The sequence below is a fragment of the Rhinoderma darwinii genome, unplaced genomic scaffold (genome assembly GCF_050947455.1).
Source record: "Rhinoderma darwinii isolate aRhiDar2 unplaced genomic scaffold, aRhiDar2.hap1 Scaffold_534, whole genome shotgun sequence".
Classification (NCBI taxonomy): domain Eukaryota; kingdom Metazoa; phylum Chordata; class Amphibia; order Anura; family Rhinodermatidae; genus Rhinoderma; species Rhinoderma darwinii.
This window is the reverse complement of record NW_027464083.1, coordinates 92,501-117,708: the sequence shown is the minus strand read 5'-3', so window position 1 is coordinate 117,708 and position 25,208 is coordinate 92,501. Positions and strand designations below refer to the sequence as shown.

The 25,208-nt window shown below is 33.8% G+C and overlaps 1 protein-coding gene and 1 long non-coding RNA gene across 5 annotated transcripts in view; one reads left to right on the top strand and one right to left on the bottom strand.

Moving 5' to 3' along the window:
* LOC142722374 (uncharacterized) overlaps positions 1-25,208 on the bottom strand; it is a 196,594-nt gene that overhangs the window by 126,402 nt on the left and 44,984 nt on the right. The gene's annotated exons all lie outside the window — the stretch shown is intronic.
* The window catches only part of LOC142722372 (uncharacterized), a 94,089-nt gene continuing 89,250 nt past the window's right edge, over positions 20,370-25,208 (top strand). For 2 of the 4 annotated variants that reach the window (XM_075848880.1, XM_075848877.1), the window contains exon 1: positions 20,385-20,539. The gene's annotated coding sequence lies outside the window, so the exon portion shown is untranslated. Of the gene's footprint in view, positions 20,540-21,333; positions 21,427-25,208 lie in introns of all 4 variants that reach the window. The other 2 variants (XM_075848879.1, XR_012874681.1) reach the window with 2 other exon arrangements.

Genomic DNA, 25,208 nt, shown 5'->3' with positions numbered 1-25,208 from the left:
TCTATATACTGATAGTACACAGGCATATATATATATACTGATAATACACAGGCATATATCTATATACTGATAGCACACAGGCATATATCTATATACTGATAGTACACAGGCATATATCTATATACTGATAGCACACAGGCATATATCTATATACTGATAGCACACAGGTATATATCTATATACTGATAGTACACAGGCATATATCTATATACTGATAGTACACAGGCACATATCTATATACTGATAGTACAGAGGCATATATCTATATACTGATAGCACACAGGCATATATCTATATACTGATAGTACACAGGCATATATCTATATACTGATAGCACACAGGTATATATCTATATACTGATAGTACACAGGCATATATCTATATACTGATAGTACACAGGCACATATCTATATACTGATAGTACACAGGCATATATCTATATACTGATAGCACACAGGCATATATCTATATACTGATAGTACACAGGCATATATCTATATACTGATAGTACACAGGCATATATCTATATACTGATAGCACACAGGCATATATCTATATACTGATAGTACACAGGCATATATCTATATACTGATAGCACACAGGCATATATCTATATACTGATAGTACACAGGCATATATCTATATACTGATAGTACACAGGCATATATCTATAAACTGATAGTACACAGGCATATATCTATATACTGATAGTACACAGGCATATATCTATATACTGATAGTACACAGGCATATATCTATATACTGATAGTACACAGGCATATATCTATATACTGATAGCACACAGGCATATATATATACACTGATAGTACACAGGCATATATCTATATACTGATAGTACACAGGCATATATCTATATACTGATAATACACAGGCATATATCTATATACTGATAGTACACAGGCATATATCTATATACTGATAATACACAGGCATATATCTATATACTGATAGTACACAGGCATATATCTATATACTGATAATACACAGGCATATATCTATATACTGATAGCACACAGGCATATATCTATATACTGATAGTACACAGGCATATATCTATATACTGATAGTACACAGGCATATATTTATATACTGATAGCACACAGGTATATATCTATATACTGATAGTACACAGGCATATATCTATACACTGATAGTACACAGGCATATATCTATATACTGATAGCACACAGGCATATATCTATACACTGATAGTACACAGGCATATATCTATATACTGATAGCACACAGGCATATATCTATATACTGATAGCACACAGGCATATATATATACACTGATAGCACACAGGCATATATCTATATACTGATAGCACACAGGCATATATCTATATACTGATAATACACAGGCATATATCTATATACTGATAGCACACAGGCATATATCTATATACTGATAGTACACAGGCATATATCTATATACTGATAGCACACAGGCATATATCTATATACTGATAGCACACAGGTATATATCTATATACTGATAGTACACAGGCATATATCTATATACTGATAGTACACAGGCACATATCTATATACTGATAGTACAGAGGCATATATCTATATACTGATAGCACACAGGCATATATCTATATACTGATAGTACACAGGCATATATCTATATACTGATAGCACACAGGTATATATCTATATACTGATAGTACACAGGCATATATCTGTATACTGATAGTACACAGGCACATATCTATATACTGATAGTACACAGGCATATATCTATATACTGATAGCACACAGGCATATATCTATATACTGATAGTACACAGGCATATATCTATATACTGATAGTACACAGGCATATATCTATATACTGATAGCACACAGGCATATATCTATATACTGATAGTACACAGGCATATATCTATATACTGATAGCACACAGGCATATATCTATATACTGATAGTACACAGGCATATATCTATATACTGATAGTACACAGGCATATATCTATAAACTGATAGCACACAGGCATATATCTATATACTGATAGTACACAGGCATATATCTATATACTGATAGTACACAGGCATATATCTATATACTGATAGTACACAGGCATATATCTATATACTGATAGTACACAGGCATATATCTATATACTGATAGTACACAGGCATATATCTATATACTGATAGTACACAGGCATATATCTATATACTGATAGTACACAGGCATATATCTATATACTGATAGTACACAGGCATATATCTATATACTGATAGTACACAGGCATATATCTATATACTGATAGTACACAGGCATATATCTATATACTGATAGTACACAGGCATATATCTATATACTGATAGTACACAGGCATATATCTATATACTGATAGTACACAGGCATATATCTATATACTGATAGTACACAGGCATATATCTATACACTGATAGTACACAGGCACATATCTATATACTGATAGTACACAGGCATATATCTATATACTGATAGTACACAGGCATATATCTATATACTGATAGTACACAGGCATATATCTATACACTGATAGTACACAGGCACATATCTATATACTGATAGTACACAGGCATATATCTATACACTGATAGTACACAGGCATATATCTATATACTGATAGTACACAGGCATATATCTATATACTGATAGTACACAGGCATATATCTATATACTGATAGTACACAGGCATATATCTATATACTGATAGTACACAGGCATATATCTATATACTGATAGTACACAGGCATATATCTATATACTGATAATACACAGGCATATATCTATATACTGATAGTACACAGGCATATATCTATATACTGATAGCACACAGGCATATATCTATATACTGATAGTACACAGGCATATATCTATATACTGATAGCATACAGGCATATATCTATATACTGATAGTACACAGGCATATATCTATATACTGATAGCACACAGGCATATATCTATACACTGATAGTACACAGGCATATATCTATATACTGATAGTACACAGGCATATATCTATATAATGATAGTACACAGGCATATATCTATATACTGATAGTACACAGGCATACATCTATATACTGATAGTACAGAGGCATATATCTATATACTGATAGTACAGAGGCATATATCTATATACTGATAGCACACAGGCATATATCTATATACTGATAGTACACAGCATATATCTATATACTGATAGCACACAGGCATATATATATACACTGATAGTACACAGGCATATATCTATATACTGATAGTACACAGGCATATATCTATATACTGATAATACACAGGCATATATCTATATACTGATAGTACACAGGCATATATCTATATACTGATAATACACAGGCATATATCTATATACTGATAGTACACAGGCATATATCTATATACTGATAATACACAGGCATATATCTATATACTGATAGCACACAGCATATATCTATATACTGAAAGTACACAGGCATATATCTATATACTGATAGCACACAGGCATATATCTATATACTGATAGTACACAGGCATATATCTATATACTGATAGCACACAGGCATATATCTATATACTGATAGTACACAGGCATATATCTATATACTGATAGTACACAGGCATATATCTATACACAGGCATATATCTATATACTGATAGTACACAGGCATATATCTATATACTGATAGCACACAGGCATATATCTATATACTGATAGTACACAGGCATATATCTATATACTGATAGTACACAGGCATATATCTATACACTGATAGTACACAGGCATATTCTATATACTGATAGTACACAGGCATATATCTATATACTGATAGCACACAGGCATATATCTATATACTGATAGTACATAGGCATATATCTATATACTGATAGCACACAGGCATATATCTATATACTGATAGTACACAGGCATATATCTATATACTGATAGTACACAGGCATATATCTATATACTGATAGTACACAGGCATATATCTATATACTGATAGTACACAGGCATATATCTATATACTGATAGTACACAGGCATATATCTATATACTGATAGTACACAGGCATATATCTATACACTGATAGTACACAGGCATATATCTATACACTGATATACACAGGCACATATCTATATACTGATAGTACACAGGCATATATCTATACACTGATAGTACACAGGCATATATCTATATACTGATAGTACACAGGCATATATCTATATACTGATAGTACACAGGCATATATCTATATACTGATAGTACACAGGCATATATCTATACACTGATAGTACACAGGCATATATCTATATACTGATAGTACACAGCCATATATCTATACACTGATAGCACACAGCATATATCTATATACTGATAGTACACAGGCATATATCTATATACTGATAGTACACAGGCATATATCTATATACTGATAGTACACAGGCATATATCTATATACTGATAGCACACAGGCATATATCTATATACTGATAGTACACAGGCATATATCTATATACTGATAGCATACAGGCATATATCTATATACTGATAGTACACAGGCATATATCTATATACTGATAGCACACAGGCATATATCTATACACTGATAGTACACAGGCATATATCTATATACTGATAGTACACAGGCATATATCTATATACTGATAGTACACAGGCATATATCTATATACTGATAGTACACAGGCATACATCTATATACTGATAGTACAGAGGCATATATCTATATACTGATAGTACAGAGGCATATATCTATATACTGATAGCACACAGGCATATATCTATATACTGATAGTACACAGGCATATATCTATATACTGATAGCACACAGGCATATATATATACACTGATAGTACACAGGCATATATCTATATACTGATAGTACACAGGCATATATCTATATACTGATAATACACAGCATATATCTATATACTGATAGTACACAGGCATATATCTATATACTGATAATACACAGGCATATATCTATACTGATAGTACACAGGCATATATCTATATACTGATAATACACAGGCATATATCTATATACTGATAGCACACAGGCATATATCTATATACTGATAGTACACAGGCATATATCTATATACTGATAGTACACAGGCATATATCTATATACTGATAATACACAGGCATATATCTATATACTGATAGCACACAGGCATATATCTATATACTGATAGTACACAGGCATATATCTATATACTGATAGTACACAGGCATATATTTATATACTGATAGCACACAGGTATATATCTATATACTGATAGTACACAGGCATATATCTATACACTGATAGTACACAGGCATATATCTATATACTGATAGCACACAGGCATATATCTATACACTGATAGTACACAGGCATATATCTATATACTGATAGCACACAGGCATATATCTATATACTGATAGTACACAGGCATATATATATACACTGATAGCACACAGGCATATATCTATATACTGATAGTACACAGGCATATATATATATACTGATAATACACAGGCATATATCTATATACTGATAGCACACAGGCATATATCTATATACTGATAGTACACAGGCATATATCTATATACTGATAGCACACAGGCATATATCTATATACTGATAGCACACAGGTATATATCTATATACTGATAGTACACAGGCATATATCTATATACTGATAGTACACAGGCACATATCTATATACTGATAGTACAGAGGCATATATCTATATACTGATAGCACACAGGCATATATCTATATACTGATAGTACACAGGCATATATCTATATACTGATAGCACACAGGTATATATCTATATACTGATAGTACACAGGCATATATCTATATACTGATAGTACACAGGCACATATCTATATACTGATAGTACACAGGCATATATCTATATACTGATAGCACACAGGCATATATCTATATACTGATAGTACACAGGCATATATCTATATACTGATAGTACACAGGCATATATCTATATACTGATAGCACACAGGCATATATCTATATACTGATAGTACACAGGCATATATCTATATACTGATAGCACACAGGCATATATCTATATACTGATAGTACACAGGCATATATCTATATACTGATAGTACACAGGCATATATCTATAACTGATAGTACACAGGCATATATCTATATACTGATAGTACACAGGCATATATCTATATACTGATAGTACACAGGCATATATCTATATACTGATAGTACACAGGCATATATCTATATACTGATAGTACACAGGCATATATCTATATACTGATAGTACACAGGCATATATCTATATACTGATAGTACACAGGCATATATCTATATACTGATAGTACACAGGCATATATCTATACACTGATAGTACACAGGCACATATCTATATACTGATAGTACACAGGCATATATCTATATACTGATAGTACACAGGCATATATCTATATACTGATAGTACACAGGCATATATCTATACACTGATAGTACACATGCACATATCTATATACTGATAGTACACAGGCATATATCTATACACTGATAGTACACAGGCATATATCTATATACTGATAGTACACAGGCATATATCTATATACTGATAGTACACAGGCATATATCTATATACTGATAGTACACAGGCATATATCTATATACTGATAGTACACAGGCATATATCTATATAACTGATAGTACACAGGCATATATCTATATACTGATAGTACACAGGCATATATCTATATACTGATAGTACACAGGCATATATCTATATACTGATAGCACACAGGCATATATCTATATACTGATAGTACACAGGCATATATCTATATACTGATAGCATACAGGCATATATCTATATACTGATAGTACACAGGCATATATCTATATACTGATAGCACACAGGCATATATCTATACACTGATAGTACACAGGCATATATCTATATACTGATAGTACACAGGCATATATCTATATACTGATAGTACACAGGCATATATCTATATACTGATAGTACACAGGCATACATCTATATACTGATAGTACAGAGGCATATATCTATATACTGATAGTACAGAGGCATATATCTATATACTGATAGCACACAGGCATATATCTATATACTGATAGTACACAGGCATATATCTATATACTGATAGCACACAGGCATATATATATACACTGATAGTACACAGGCATATATCTATATACTGATAGTACACAGGCATATATCTATATACTGATAATACACAGGCATATATCTATATACTGATAGTACACAGGCATATATCTATATACTGATAATACACAGGCATATATCTATATACTGATAGTACACAGGCATATATCTATATACTGATAATACACAGGCATATATCTATATACTGATAGCACACAGGCATATATCTATATACTGATAGTACACAGGCATATATCTATATACTGATAGTACACAGGCATATATCTATATACTGATAATACACAGGCATATATCTATATACTGATAGCACACAGGCATATATCTATATACTGATAGTACACAGGCATATATCTATATACTGATAGTACACAGGCATATATTTATATACTGATAGCACACAGGTATATATCTATATACTGATAGTACACAGGCATATATCTATACACTGATAGTACACAGGCATATATCTATATACTGATAGCACACAGGCATATATCTATACACTGATAGTACACAGGCATATATCTATATACTGATAGCACACAGGCATATATCTATATACTGATAGTACACAGGCATATATATATACACTGATAGCACACAGGCATATATCTATATACTGATAGTACACAGGCATATATATATATACTGATAATACACAGGCATATATCTATATACTGATAGCACACAGGCATATATCTATATACTGATAGTACACAGGCATATATCTATATACTGATAGCACACAGGCATATATCTATATACTGATAGCACACAGGTATATATCTATATACTGATAGTACACAGGCATATATCTATATACTGATAGTACACAGGCACATATCTATATACTGATAGTACAGAGGCATATATCTATATACTGATAGCACACAGGTATATATCTATATACTGATAGTACACAGGCATATATCTATATACTGATAGTACACAGGCACATATCTATATACTGATAGTACACAGGCATATATCTATATACTGCTAGTACACTGGCATATATCTATATACTGATAGTACACAGGCATATATCTATACACTGATAGTACACAGGCACATATCTATATACTGATAGCACACAGGCATATATCTATATACTGATAGCACACAGGCATATATCTATACACTGATAGTACACAGGCATATATCTATATACTGATAGTACACAGGCATATATCTATATACTGATAGCACACAGGCATATATCTATATACTGATAGTACACAGGCATATATCTATATACTGATAGCACACAGGCATATATCTATATACTGATAGTACACAGGCATATATCTATATACTGATAGTACACAAGGCATATATCTATTAACTGATAGCACACATGCATATATCTATATACTGATAGTACACAGGCATATATCTATATACTGATAGTACACAGGCATATATCTATATACTGATAGTACACAGGCATATATCTATATACTGATAGCACACAGGCATATATATATACACTGATAGTACACTGGCATATATCTATACACTGATAGTACACAGGCATATATCTATATACTGATAATACACAGGCATATATCTATATACTGATAGTACACAGGCATATATCTATATACTGATAATACACAGGCATATATCTATATACTGATAGTACACAGGCATATATCTATATACTGATAGCACACAGGCATATATCTATACACTGATAGTACACAGGCATATATCTATATACTGATAGTACACAGGCATATATCTATATACTGATAGTACACAGGCATATATCTATATACTGATAGTACACAGGCATATATCTATACACTGATAGTACACAGGCATATATCTATATACTGATAGTACACACCCATATATCTATACACTGATAGCACACAGGCATATATCTATATACTGATAGTACACAGGCATATATCTATATACTGATAGTACACAGGCATATATCTATATACTGATAGCATACAGGCATATATCTATATACTGATAGTACACAGGCATATATCTATATACTGATAGCACACAGGCATATATCTATACACTGATAGTACACAGGCATATATCTATATACTGATAGTACACAGGCATATATCTATATACTGATAGTACACAGGCATATATCTATATACTGATAGCACACAGGCATATATCTATATACTGATAGTACACAGGCATATATATATACACTCATAGCACACAGGCATATATCTATATACTGATAGTACACAGGCATATATATATATATACTGATAATACACAGGCATATATCTATATACTGATAGCACACAGGCATATATCTATATACTGATAGTACACAGGCATATATCTATATACTGATAGCACACAGGCATATATCTATATACTGATAGCACACAGGTATATATCTATATACTGATAGCACACAGGCATATATTTATATACTGATAGTACACAGGCACATATCTATATACTGATAGTACAGAGGCATATATCTATATACTGATAGCACACAGGCATATATCTATATACTGATAGCACACAGGCATATATCTATATACTGATAGTACACAGGCATATATCTATATACTGATAGTACACAGGCATATATCTATATACTGATAGTACACAGGCATATATCTATATACTGATAGTACACAGGCATATATCTATATACTGATAGTACACAGGCATATATCTATATACTGATAGTACACAGCCATATATCTATACACTGATAGCACACAGGCATATATCTATATACTGATAGTACACAGGCATATATCTATATACTGATAGTACACAGGCATATATCTATATACTGATAGTACACAGGCATATATCTATACACTGATAGTACACAGGCATATATCTATATACTGATAGTACACAGCCATATATCTATACACAGGCATATATCTATATACTGATAGTACACAGGCATATATCTATATACTGATAGCACACAGGCATATATCTATATACTGATAGTACACAGGCATATATCTATATACTGATAGCACACAGGCATATATCTATATACTGATAGTACACAGGCATATATCTATATACTGATAGTACACAGGCATATATCTATATACTGAAAGTACACAGGCATATATCTATATACTGATAGCACACAGGCATATATCTATATACTGATAGTACACAGGCATATATCTATATACTGATAGCACACAGGCATATATCTATATACTGATAGTACACAGGCATATATCTATATACTGATAGTACACAGGCATATATCTATACACAGGCATATATCTATATACTGATAGTACACAGGCATATATCTATATACTGATAGCACACAGGCATATATCTATATACTGATAGTACACAGGCATATATCTATATACTGATAGTACACAGGCATATATCTATACACTGATAGTACACAGGCATATATCTATATACTGATAGTACACAGGCATATATCTATATACTGATAGCACACAGGCATATATCTATATACTGATAGTACATAGGCATATATCTATATACTGATAGCACACAGGCATATATCTATATACTGATAGTACACAGGCATATATCTATATACTGATAGTACACAGGCATATATCTATATACTGATAGTACACAGGCATATATCTATATACTGATAGTACACAGGCATATATCTATATACTGATAGTACACAGGCATATATTTATATACTGATAGTACACAGGCATATATCTATACACTGATAGTACACAGGCATATATCTATACACTGATAGTACACAGGCACATATCTATATACTGATAGTACACAGGCATATATCTATACACTGATAGTACACAGGCATATATCTATATACTGATAGTACACAGGCATATATCTATATACTGATAGTACACAGGCATATATCTATATACTGATAGTACACAGGCATATATCTATACACTGATAGTACACAGGCATATATCTATATACTGATAGTACACAGCCATATATCTATACACTGATAGCACACAGGCATATATCTATATACTGATAGTACACAGGCATATATCTATATACTGATAGTACACAGGCATATATCTATATACTGATAGTACACAGGCATATATCTATATACTGATAGCACACAGGCATATATCTATATACTGATAGTACACAGGCATATATCTATATACTGATAGCATACAGGCATATATCTATATACTGATAGTACACAGGCATATATCTATATACTGATAGCACACAGGCATATATCTATACACTGATAGTACACAGGCATATATCTATATACTGATAGTACACAGGCATATATCTATATACTGATAGTACACAGGCATATATCTATATACTGATAGTACACAGGCATACATCTATATACTGATAGTACAGAGGCATATATCTATATACTGATAGCACACAGGCATATATCTATATACTGATAGCACACAGGCATATATCTATATACTGATAGTACACAGGCATATATCTATATACTGATAGCACACAGGCATATATATATACACTGATAGTACACAGGCATATATCTATATACTGATAGTACACAGGCATATATCTATATACTGATAATACACAGGCATATATCTATATACTGATAGTACACAGGCATATATCTATATACTGATAATACACAGGCATATATCTATATACTGATAGTACACAGGCATATATCTATATACTGATAGCACACAGGCATATATCTATATACTGATAGCACACAGGCATATATCTATATACTGATAGTACACAGGCATATATCTATATACTGATAGTACACAGGCATATATCTATATACTGATAATACACAGGCATATATCTATATACTGATAGCACACAGGCATATATCTATATACTGATAGTACACAGGCATATATCTATATACTGATAGTACACAGGCATATATTTATATACTGATAGTACACAGGCATATATCTATATACTGATAGCACACAGGCATATATCTATACACTGATAGTACACAGGCATATATCTATATACTGATAGCACACAGGCATATATCTATACACTGATAGTACACAGGCATATATCTATATACTGATAGCACACAGGCATATATCTATATACTGATAGTACACAGGCATATATCTATACACTGATAGTACACAGGCACATATCTATATACTGATAGTACACAGGCATATATAGTACACAGGCATATATCTATATACTAATAGTACACAGGCATATATCTATATACTGATAGTACACAGGCATATATCTATATACTGATAGTACACAGGCATATATCTATATACTGATAGCACACAGGCATATATCTATATACTGATAGTACACAGGCATATATCTATATACTGATAGCACACAGGCATATATCTATATACTGATAGCACACAGGTATATATCTATATACTGATAGTACACAGGCATATATCTATATACTGATAGTACACAGGCATATATCTATATACTGATAGTACACAGGCACATATCTATATACTGATAGTACAGAGGCATATATCTATATACTGATAGCACACAGGCATATATCTATATACTGATAGTACACAGGCATATATCTATATACTGATAGCACACAGGTATATATCTATATACTGATAGTACACAGGCATATATCTATATACTGATAGTACACAGGCACATATCTATATACTGATAGTACACAGGCATATATCTATATACTGATAGCACACAGGCATATATCTATATACTGATAGTACACAGGCATATATCTATATACTGATAGTACACAGGCATATATCTATATACTGATAGCACACAGGCATATATCTATATACTGATAGTACACAGGCATATATCTATATACTGATAGCACACAGGCATATATCTATATACTGATAGTACACAGGCATATATCTATATACTGATAGTACACAGGCATATATCTATAAACTGATAGCACACAGGCATATATCTATATACTGATAGTACACAGGCATATATCTATATACTGATAGTACACAGGCATATATCTATATACTGATAGTACACAGGCATATATCTATATACTGATAGTACACAGGCATATATCTATATACTGATAGTACACAGGCATATATCTATATACTGATAGTACACAGGCATATATCTATATACTGATAGTACACAGGCATATATCTATATACTGATAGTACACAGGCATATATCTATATACTGATAGTACACAGGCATATATCTATATACTGATAGTACACAGGCATATATCTATATACTGATAGTACACAGGCATATATCTATATACTGATAGTACACAGGCATATATCTATATACTGATAGTACACAGGCATATATCTATATACTGATAGTACACAGGCATATATCTATACACTGATAGTACACAGGCACATATCTATATACTGATAGTACACAGGCATATATCTATACACTGATAGTACACAGGCATATATCTATATACTGATAGTACACAGGCATATATCTATATACTGATAGTACACAGCCATATATCTATATACTGATAGTACACAGGCATATATCTATACACTGATAGTACACAGGCATATATCTATATACTGATAGTACACAGCCATATATCTATACACTGATAGCACACAGGCATATATCTATATACTGATAGTACACAGGCATATATCTATATACTGATAGTACACAGGCATATATCTATATACTGATAGTACACAGGCATATATCTATATACTGATAGCACACAGGCATATATCTATATACTGATAGTACACAGGCCTATATCTATATACTGATAGCACACAGGCATATATCTATATACTGATAGTACACAGGCATATATCTATATACTGATAGTACACAGGCATATATCTATATACTGATAGTACACAGGCATATATCTATATACTGATAGCACACAGGCATATATCTATATACTGATAGTACACAGGCATATATCTATATACTGATAGCACACAGGCATATATCTATACACTGATAGTACACAGGCATATATCTATATACTGATAGTACACAGGCATATATCTATATACTGATAGTACACAGGCATATATCTATATACTGATAGTACACAGGCATACATCTATATACTGATAGTACACAGGCATATATCTATATACTGATAGTACACAGGCATATATCTATATACTGATAGCACACAGGCATATATCTATATACTGATAGTACACAGGCATATATCTATATACTGATAGCACACAGGCATATATCTATACACTGATAGTACACAGGCATATATCTATATACTGATAGTACACAGGCATATATCTATATACTGATAATACACAGGCATATATCTATATACTGATAGTACACAGGCATATATCTATATACTGATAATACACAGGCATATATCTATATACTGATAGCACACAGGCATATATCTATATACTGATAGTACACAGGCATATATCTATATACTGATAGTACACAGGCATATATCTATATACTGATAATACACAGGCATATATCTATATACTGATAGCACACAGGCATATATCTATATACTGATAGTACACAGGCATATATCTATATACTGATAGTACACAGGCATATATTTATATACTGATAGCTCACAGGCATATATCTATATACTGATAGTTCACAGGCACATATCTATACACTGATAGTACACAGGCATATATCTATACACTGATAGCACACAGGCATATATCTATACACTGATAGTACACAGGCATATATCTATACACTGATAGTACACAGGCATATATCTATATACTGATAGTACACAGGCATATATCTATATACTGATAATACACAGGCATATATCTATATACTGATAGCACACAGGCATATATCTATATACTGATAGCACACAGGCATATATCTATATACTGATAGCACACAGGCATATATCTATATACTGATAGCACACAGATATATATCTATATACTGATAGTACACAGGCATATATCTATATACTGATAGTACACAGGCACATATCTATATACTGATAGTACACAGGCATATATCTATATACTGATAGCACACAGGCATATATCTATATACTGATAGTACACAGGCATATATCTATATACTGATAGCACACAGGCATATATCTATATACTGATAGCACACAGGCATATATCTATATACTGATAGCACACAGGCATATATCTATATACTGATAGTACACAGGCATATATCTATAAACTGATAGCACACAGGCATATATCTATATACTGATAGCACACAGGCATATATCTATATACTGATAGCACACAGGCATATATCTATATACTGATAGTACACAGGCATATATCTATATACTGATAGTACACAGGCATATATCTATATACTGATAGTACACAGGCATATATCTATATACTGATAGTACACAGGCATATATCTATATACTGATAGTACACAGGCATATATCTATATACTGATAGTACACAGGCATATATCTATATACTGATAGTACACAGGCATATATCTATATACTGATAGTACACAGGCATATATCTATATACTGATAGTACACAGGCATACATCTATATACTGATAGTACACAGGCATATATCTATATACTGATAGCACACAGGCATATATCTATATACTGATAGTACAGAGGCATATATCTATATACTGATAGTACACAGCCATATATCTATACACTGATAGTACACAGGCATATATCTATATACTGATAGCACACAGGCATATATCTATATACTGATAGCACACAGGCATATATCTATATACTGATAGTACACAGGCATACATCTATATACTGATAGTACAGAGGCATATATCTATATACTGATAGCACACAGGCATATATCTATATACTGATAGTACACAGGCATATATCTATATACTGATAGCACACAGGCATATATCTATACACTGATAGTACACAGGCATATATCTATATACTGATAGTACACAGGCATATATCTATATACTGATAATACACAGGCATATATCTATATACTGATAGCACACAGGCATATATCTATATACTGATAGTACACAGGCATATATCTATATACTGATAGTACACAGGCATATATCTATATACTGATAGTACACAGGCACATATCTATATACTGATAGCACACAGGCATATATCTATATACTGATAGTACACAGGCATATATCTATATACTGATAGCACACAGGCATATATCTATATACTGATAGTACACAGGCATATATCTATATACTGATAGCACACAGGCACATATCTATATACTGATAGTACACAGGCATATATCTATATACTGATAGCACACACACAGGCACATATCTATATACTGATAGTACACAGGCATATATCTATATACTGATAGCACACAGGCATATATCTATATACTGATAGTACACAGGCATAGATCTATATACTGATAGTACACAGGCATATATCTATATACTGATAGTACACAGGCATATATCTATATACTGATAGCACACAGGCATATATCTATATACTGATAGTACACAGGCATACATCTATATACTGATAGTACAGAGGCATATATCTATATACTGATAGCACACAGGCATATATCTATATACTGATAGTACACAGGCATATATCTATATACTGATAGCACACAGGCATATATCTATACACTGATAGTACACAGGCATATATCTATATACTGATAGTACACAGGCATATATCTATATACTGATAATACACAGGCATATATCTATATACTGATAGCACACAGGCATATATCTATATACTGATAGTACACAGGCATATATCTATATACTGATAGTACACAGGCATATATCTATATACTGATAGTACACAGGCACATATCTATATACTGATAGTACACAGGCATATATCTATATACTGATAGCACACAGGCATATATCTATATACTGATAGTACACAGGCATATATCTATATACTGATAGCACACAGGCACATATCTATATACTAATAGTACAGAGGCATATATCTATATACTGATAGCACACAGGCACATATCTATATACTGATAGTACAGAGGCATATATCTATATACTGATAGCACACAGGCATATATCTATATACTGATAGTACACAGGCATAGATCTATATACTGATAGTACACAGGCATATATCTATATACTGATAGTACACAGGCATATATCTATATACTGATAGCACACAGGCATATATCTATATACTGATAGTACACAGGCATATATCTATATACTGATAGTACACAGGCATATATCTATACACTGATAGTACACAGGCATATATCTATATACTGATAGTACACAGGCATATATCTATATACTGATCGTACACAGGCATATATCTATATACTAATAGTACACAGGCATATATCTATATACTGATAGTACACAGGCATATATCTATATACTGATAGCTCACAGGCATATATCTATATACTGATAGTACACAGGCATATATCTATACACTGATAGTACACAGGCATATATCTATATACTGATAGCACACAGGCATATATCTATATACTGATAGTACACAGGCATATATCTATATACTGATAGTACACAGGCATATATCTATATACTGATAGCACACAGGCATATATCTATATACTGATAGTACACAGGCATATATCTATATACTGATAGTACACAGGCATATATCTATAAACTGATAGCACACAGGCATATATCTATATACTGATAGTACACAGGCATATATCTATATACTGATAGTACACAGGCATATATCTATACACTGATAGTACACAGGCATATATCTATACACTGATAGTACACAGGCATATATCTATATACTGATAGTACACAGCCATATATCTATATACTGATAGTACACAGGCATATATCTATATACTGATAGTACACAGGCATATATCTATATACTGATAGTACACAGGCATATATCTATATACTGATAGTACACAGGCATATATCTATATACTGATAGTACACAGGCATATATCTATATACTGATAGTACACAGGCATATATCTATATACTGATAGTACACAGGCATATATCTATATACTGATAGCTCACAGGCATATATCTATATACTGATAGTACACAGGCATATATCTATATACTGATAGTACACAGGCATATATTTATACACTGATAGTACACAGGCATATATCTATACACTGATAGTACACAGGCATATATCTATATACTGATAGCACACAGGCATATATCTATATACTGATAGTACACAGGCATATATTTATATACTGATAGTACACAGGCATATATCTATATACTGATAGTACACAGGCATATATCTATATACTGATAGTACACAGGCATATATCTATACACTGATAGTACACAGGCATATATCTATATACTGATAGAACACAGGCATATATCTATACACTGATAATACACAGGCATATATCTATACACTGATAGTACACAGGCATATATCTATATACTGATAGCACACAGGCATATATCTATACACTGATAGTACACAGGCATATATCTATATACTGATAGCACACAGCCATATATCTATACACTGATAGCACACAGGCATATATCTATATACTGATAGTACACAGGCATATATCTATATACTGATAGTACACAGGCATATATCTATATACTGATAGTACACAGGCATATATCTATACACTGATAGTACACAGGCACATATCTATATACTGATAGTACACAGGCATATATCTATATACTGATAGTACACAGGCATATATCTATATACTGATAGTACACAGCCATATATCTATACACTGATAGCACACAGGCATATATCTATATACTGATAGTACACAGGCATATATCTATATACTGATAGTACACAGGCATATATCTATATACTGATAGTACACAGGCATATATCTATATACTGATAGTACACAGGCATATATCTATATACTGATAGTACACAGGCATACATCTATATACTGATAGTACACAGGCATATATCTATATACTGATAGCACACAGGCATATATCTATATACTGATAGTACACAGGCATATATCTATATACTGATAGCACACAGGCATATATCTATATACTGATAGTACACAGGCATACATCTATATACTGATAGTACACAGGCATATATCTATATACTGATAGCACACAGGCATATATCTATATACTGATAGTACACAGCCATATATCTATATACTGATAGCACACAGGCATATATCTATATACTGATAGTACACAGGCATATATCTATATACTGATAGTACACAGGCATACATCTATATACTGATAGTACATAGGCATATATCTATATACTGATAGCACACAGGCATATATCTATATACTGATAGTACACAGGCATATATCTATATACTGATAGCACACAGGCATATATCTATATACTGATAGTACACAGGCATACATCTATATACTGATAGTACACAGGCATATATCTATATACTGATAGCACACAGGCATATATCTATATACTGATAGCACACAGGCATATATCTATATACTGATAGCACACAGGCATATATCTATACACTGATAGTACACAGGCATATATCTATATACTGATAGCACACAGGCATATATCTATATACTGATAATACACAGGCATATATCTATATACTGATAGCACACAGGCATATATCTATATACTGATAGTACACAGGCATATATCTATATACTGATAGTACACAGGCATATATCTATATACTGATAGTACACAGGCACATATCTATATACTGATAGTAGAGAGGCATATATCTATATACTGATAGCACACAGGCATATATCTATATACTGATAGTACACAGGCATATATCTATATACTGATAGCACACAGGCATATATCTATATACTGATAGCACACAGGCATATATCTATATACTGATAGCACACAGGCATATATCTATACACTGATAGTACACAGGCATATATCTATATACTGATAGCACACAGGCATATATCTATATACTGATAGTACACAGGCATATATCTATATACTGATAGTACACAGGCATATATCTATATACTGATAGTACACAGGCATATATCTATATACTGATAGTACACAGGTATATATCTATATACTGATAGCACACAGGTATATATCTATATACTGATAGTTTCGAGGCATCGTGCATCCCTAACGGTCATAGATGTGGTCATAGAGTTTGGTGGTTTCTTATGTTGATCTGTTAGATTCTTCGCACTCTCTGCTGTATTGTACTGAATTGTTACATATGTGAAATCAGGGGGAAGATCTGACTATTATTAAAACAGAGGATGAAGAAGAAGAGCGAGTGAGGGTCGATCAACCGTGTAAGAGTGAACCGGAGGAGGAAATTCCAGGAGGTGTTACCAGAGGTCAGTAATAATGAATTTAGAAAGTGAACTCCGTGGTTTATTAAGCAGGACCTGCTGTGTTATTTGTTGTTGTTTTTTTAACCACATTCCTCCCCTTATACTTGGCGTCCTCCAGATTCCAACGCTGTCATTTTCTTTTTTGCCCCCCTCCATGTTGTTCCACTACAGCCCTTACTCCGTTTTGCACCTAACATTTGCGTGTTGTAATTAAAGGTACAAAGAGGAGACACCATCTCTCCTCAGTAGGCGTTGCCTCACTTTTTGTTGTGACGCTGTCCAATCAGAGCGGACCACTTCACAGCGATGCAGAAAACCTGCTGATTTTGAGACATTTCCTGCAGGTCTTTGCATCGCTGTGAGGCTGTCCACTATGATTAGATAGCGTCACAGCAATGAGCGAGTCAACATCTACTGAGGAGAGAAAAGGTCTTCTCCTTTCTGTTCTCTTTAAGGTGGGGTTCCTCCTTAGTTGTACATTACAGTAACACGTCAGACACTGTATTATACATAGTGCAGGACCTGAGGGAGCTGTGACTGCACATAGAAGTTCTCTACAAGGTGTTCTATGAATCCGGTCATGCACTAGGCTTAGCATCAGATTTTGGGGGGCAGCGGCTGTCATTAACAGCTGCACTCTAGGCCGAGATCTAGGAAAGCTCAGTTCAACCACTTACAGAGAATGTGTCATCAGAAAATGATCTATTGTACAAATCAAGTTTCTGTTAAACATATTTTTTATGATTTTTTGGTGGGTTTTTTTTATATTATTTTTTTGTCTTTATCTAATCTTGCAGTTTGCCCTCTGGCCAATGAGTCTCATAGTAGACTGCTCCTTACAGTTCTCAGCAGTCATCTCATTATCATCACAGGCAGGATTACACTGACAGGTAACACCTATATATGTAGATAACAAAGAATCCACCATTCATAATAGACTGACCCTTCCTGTTCTGTAGAGATCATTTCTCAGCACTCATCTCATTATCATCACAGGCAGGATTACACTGACAGGTAACATCTATATATAGATAATACAGAATCCACCATTCATAATGGACTGACCCTTCCTGTTCTGTATAGATCACTTCTCATCACACCTCTCATTATCATCACAGGCAGGATTACACTGACAGGTAACATCTATATATAGATAATACAGAATCCACCATTCATAATGGACTGACCCTTCCTGTTCTGTATAGATCACTTCTCATCACACCTCTCATTATCATCACAGGCAGGATTACACTGACAGGTAACATCTATATATGTAGATAACAAAGAATCCACCATTCATAATAGACTGACCCTTCCTGTTCTGTATAGATCACTTCTCATCACACCTCTCATTATCATCACAGGCAGGATTACACTGACAGGTAACGTGTATATATAGATAACACAGGATCCACCATTCATAATGGACTGATCCTTCCTATTCTGTAGAGATCGTTTCTCAGCAGTCATCTCATTATCATTACAGGCAGGATTACACTGACAGGTTACACCTATATATATATATATATATATATATATATATATATATATATAGAACAGGGTATAGGAGCGGCACTGTGTAGATAGCCAAGAAACGGTTGGTGCTAGCTTCAAAAATTAAGGTGTGACGTACTCCTCATACATATATCCAAGAAAAGAGACTAGAAGCAGCACTCAGCAAAAAATGTGAATTTATTCACCCAACACAGCCCTGTGTTAGACAACATATAGGCTCAAATGGCCAGAAAGATATAACTGACAATAGCTGGACACAATAGTACAATCATGTAAAGGCTGAAAAAGCTAGCACATACCCTGGGACATGATAAGGAGTGCAGGAGATCAAAAAAGTGGATGGATGAATGAACGCCTCGACGCGCGTTTCGCCCTGTAGACCGGCTTCGTCAGAGTTATATCTTTCTGGCCATTTGAGCCTATTTGTTGTCTTTGGATGCTTCTAGCTTCACTTTTCATGTATTGCTATATATTTTGTAGGCAATGATAGACCTTATTGTCTATCTCTGCATATTGTCATAATCAGCTGGTAGCTCTATACTACGTGTGGGCCTTATTACCTTATACCCATGGGTTTATAATTCTGTCATATGAACTATCTGAGCGTGGTTTGGTCATCCTTGTATGGTTGACTCTGTTTGTCTATGGTCTATGCCATCTGACCCTGCTGTATATATCTCCGTGTATGATGTATCCCATCTTTTATTCCATTATATGTTATTGGTGATTATATTTAATAAAGATTTTTTGTACTTTTGTATATCATTCAGTATACTATTTCTTTAAGGGCTATGTCCCTTCATGGTTCGCTTCTAGGTTGTCTACTTGCAATAAGGGACCCCAGCATACACCATTTTTTGGTGTGAGGTTTTGTTTAGGTTGTCTCAGCTTGAAGAATAGGCCAATGTTTTTGCAGTATTTAGAAAATCTGAGGAGAGCATATATCAAAATTGCCTATGCATCTAATTTGGGGTGATAATGGAGCATTTATCTTCCCTCTTCCATAAAGTAACTCACCTCTAGTGATGGCTCTAGCTCTGGCATAAGCTCTATGTAGGGACTTTTTAGGGTACCCACGTGCGCAAAATTTGTCAAAGTTTGTCACATTCAGATTGGAAGGACTTCTCATCGGAGCAGTTTCTTTTCGCTCTGAGATACTGTCCTATGGGAATACCCTTTTTCAGGGCCGGAGGGTGGAAACTTTCCCAATGTAGGAAATTGTTGGTAGCAGTAGTCTTCCGATAGATGTCGGTGTGCACACTGCCACCAGGGTCCAGCGAGATTTTGAGATCCAGGAAATTAATTTCTTTCTCGTGTATTTCGTAAGTGAATTTCATGCCTATGTCATTGATGTTGAGAATCTCCATAAAGTCCAAGAAAAGTGATTTGTCCCCATCCCAAAAAATAAGAATATCATCAATGTATCGATCCCAGAATAAAATGTGACAGGTAAAAAAACATAAATCATCCGTGAAAACAAAACTATCTTCCCACCACCGTAAAAAAAGATTAGCATATGTGGGTGCACAAACTGTGCCCGTGGCACTGCCTTTTATTTGATGGTAAAATTCGCCATCGAACATAAAATTATTGTGGGATAAAATAATTTTAAGTAGTCAAATAATGAATCCATTGTGTGCTTGGAACTGAGTGCCCTTCGTGCTCAAAAAATATTGAACAGCAGTTAAACCAAGATCGTGTCTAATGTTAGTGTATAGAGATTCAACATCAATGCTGGCTATTAAGGTGGTGGCTGTAACAGAAATCCCCTGGATCCTGGTGACAGTGTCCTTAGTATCTCTAAGATAGGGGGCAAGGCTGTGACAAAGGATGAGAGCATCTCATCTACTTATAACTAATCCCTTGCGTGAGGTTATCGTTCCCCGAAACGATAGGTCTGCCTGGTATTGGACGAGATGTTTTATGAACCTTAGGCAAGGCGTAGAATGTTGAAAGGGTTGGATTAGGATTAAACATTCTTTTAAACTCATCCTGTGTGATGAGAAACTGTGATTTCGCCTCCGAAAGTAAGGAATGTAATTCACTAGTGAACTGTTCGGTAGGATTTTTGGCAAGAATGGTATAAGTGGACACATGATCTAAAAGTCTGTGAACCATAGATGTGTAATCATCCCTATCCATAACGACAGTGTTACCCCCCTTGTCAGATGGCTTAACAATGATGGATTCATTCTTAGAGAGTTCATCCAATGCAACCTGCTCCATATGACTGAGGTTACCAAAGACTTTGGATTTAGCGTATTTTAACCCTCGTAGATCTGCACTGACCATCTTGACAAATATGTCGATGTGGCCATATTGGGAGAACGGTGGTGTCATGTGTGACTTTGGTCGCAAAGACGAGAAAGGACCCGTGGCCATAGTAGCTCCAAATTCATTTTCATTAAGAAGTGCTTCGAGGTCAGTAAGAGTCCTCAATTCATTGGTAGTATTTGGAGTGTTCGGAGAAGGGTTAACTTTAAAATGTTTAAGTAGAGCTAACTTCCGTGCAAATAAATTTAGATCTTTGGTCCAAGTGAATTCGTCATAGCCAGGGGTGGGAGGGTATGAAAGGCCTTTCTGTAGAAGCGCCATCTGATGTGGGTTCAGTTGGAAAGAAGATAAATTATATATCTGCATTCTGTCATTTTTAGTCATCAGGTCCCCTGACTTCAAGTCCCTCAACTCACCTGATTCCATCCCAAATTGGGTGGTCCTAAAAAAGGAAACGGAGTATTTAGAGTAGATGGACTCTTCCCAGTGCCACTTGACACTGTAATGCTTGCTCCCAATGGTCCAGTGTTCTTCCCCGCTGTGAAGGGGGTGGTAACCGTATTGGTCGTGAACATAGTGGGTAAAGCATAGGAGGAGGAAGAAGAGGGAGCCGACATGGGTACTCTGGATGGATTTTCTTGGCCAGATTGTATAGGGCATATTTGTTTATTTACTTTAAGAGGTAAAAAGGTTCTTTTTGGAGGATTATATCTCCTGTTATTGGTTTTTCGCTTTGTCCCCAGTCTCTTATCCTCAAGGGATGGCCTAGGGTCATCTGTACCGGAGATATCAGATTCAGAGTAGTCAGTAGATCTAATTTCACGATGGATAACAGGGGGTGTGTGTGTTTACGGAACGAATACGCTTGTCCCGTTTCAAAGTC